At 42.8% G+C, this 2,232-nt stretch overlaps 1 pseudogene; it reads left to right on the plus strand.

Moving 5' to 3' along the window:
- Positions 1-594: 594 nt before the first annotated feature.
- LOC101838107 lies at positions 595-986 on the plus strand (annotated as a pseudogene).
- Positions 987-2,232: the final 1,246 nt, after the last annotated feature.

A 2,232-nucleotide genomic window follows, 5' to 3' on the forward strand; every position in this document is an offset into this window, starting at 1 on the left:
AGAGTTACTGACTTTTGGAACTAGCCTATTCGTGAAGCCTTTCCATCCACTTTAGACAAAGTACTGATTCTCTCAGGAGGTATAATCAGAAGCTGTACCATAGATTCAGATGCAACAGCTGGTGTCCTGTGATGTAGGGACACATTAACCACTGAGAAAGAAGGGTCTGAACTGTACCCAAGCTATGTCTCCTTGAGAACAATTCACACCACACCTGCCGCTTGTCTTGCATTTGTAGATGGTAAGGAAGAAGCTTGTGCATGCTCTGCTCATGTTTCCTCCTTCCCATTTTAGAGCACTGTGTGTAGAACAAGTCTTCTCACTTTAGTCATATAATTGGAACAAATATTTTCTATTAACTTGTAATTTGCATGCAGTAAAACGTACCCTGACATTTTCTCCTCTGCGAGTTTTTACAAATTAAGGTGTGGAATAGCCGAGTCACTTTTAAAATGATCTTCTTGATTAGTTAACCCTCAGCGCTCCTCTATTCCACACTCCATATCTTGAAAGACTCTATGTAATTGGTGTTTCTTCAAGGATGAATCATTTAGATGAAATCAGCTCTTTCTGCCATCTTTCCGCACCATCACCATGGTGCGTATGAATGTCCTGGCTGATGCTCTGAAGACCATCAACAATGCTGAGAAGAGAGGCAAAGGCCAGGTCCTCATCAGGCCCTGCTCCAAAGTCATCAGTCGGTTCCTAACTGACTGATGAAGCATGGTTACCCTGGTGAATCTGAAATCATCACTGTCCACAGAGCTGGGAAAATAGTGGGGAACCTCACAGGCAGGTTGATCAAGTGTGGAGTGATCAGCCCTAGATTTGATGTGCAGCACAGAGATCTAGAAAAATGGCAGAACAATCTGCTCCCACCCCGTCAGTTTAGGTTCATTGTACTGACAGCCTCAGCTGGCATCATGGACCAGGAAGAAGCAAGACGAAAACACACGGGAGGGGAAATCCTGGGATTCTTTTTCTAGAGATGTAAAACGCATAAATAAAAAGCCTCCATAGATCGAAGACAGATCAGGCACCAGAGTGACCTCGAGTGATCTAAAGGTATAACATCAATTGGCAAGCTAAGCAATAGTGGAAGGACCACCTCGAATGCCCATTCCTGATAATGAACTTGATGTCTATAACTATCCGGGAGCCTTCATCCTGGGACTGATGGAAGCAGAGGCAAACACACAACTAAGCACTGAACTGAACCCAAGGAACCCAGTGACAGAGAGAGAGGAGTGATGAGCAAATTGGCAAGGAATGGGCTGGCAAAACCAGCAGAGACGGCTGATCTGAACAGGGGAGTGCTCTTGGACCCCAGACCGACAGTGGGGAGGCCAGAATGGGACTGATCTGGACCCCCCCAAATGTGAGTGTCAGTGAGAAGGCCTGGGCAACCTATGGGGCTCTGAGCTGTGGATCAGTGTCTATCCCTGGTATACAATCTGTCTTCATGTGCCTATGGCACAAAGAGAGATGCTCTCTCAGCCTGGACTCTTAGGGGAGTGCCTTGACCCTACCAAGAGTGAAATGATAGACTCTAGACATCCCCTATGTGGAGGGATTTGGCAATAGGGTGGGAGGGAGGGTGGAAGGGGAGTGCGGGAGGAGGGGAGGGAGAGGGAACTGGGATTGACATGTGAAACAAGCTATTTAAAATTAAAATAAAAAATGATTTAAAAAAAAAAAAAAAGCCTCCATAGACTCTTCAAAAAAAAAAAAGATGAAATCATAACCATGTGGTCCTGGCTTATCGACATAGTAGTATGTATGTGAACACAAATTTCCTGTTCATTCCCTCACACATTATCTGAGCTTAATTTTTGGGTACATGCTGAGACATACACTCAGTGCCTTATGTGGTAAATTATTATTTTCAATGTAGTTCTACTGTTATACAATTATACAAATAATCTAACTTCTCTTTTCTGTTCACCTAATCAGATATTAACACTGCCGGCCTTATTTTAAGTTCTTGTAGGTGTGACATGGCATGTCTCTCTGGTTAATTCTTCAAGGTTGGTTCTGTATGTTCAATCTTCTTCAGTTGACGGAAAAAGTTATCAGAAATATTAAATGAATTTTGAGTTAATTTTTCTATAGCATTTGTCTTTTGATCTCATTGTCAGGGAGAAACCTAAGATTATTAATAGCCATTTAAGGTCATTAAACCTCCTTCATCAAAAGATGATTATGATCACATTTGATGCTCAGCAGGTAATG

This window comes from Mesocricetus auratus, unplaced genomic scaffold, assembly GCF_017639785.1.
Source record: "Mesocricetus auratus isolate SY011 unplaced genomic scaffold, BCM_Maur_2.0 Super-Scaffold_100018, whole genome shotgun sequence".
NCBI lineage: Eukaryota > Metazoa > Chordata > Mammalia > Rodentia > Cricetidae > Mesocricetus > Mesocricetus auratus.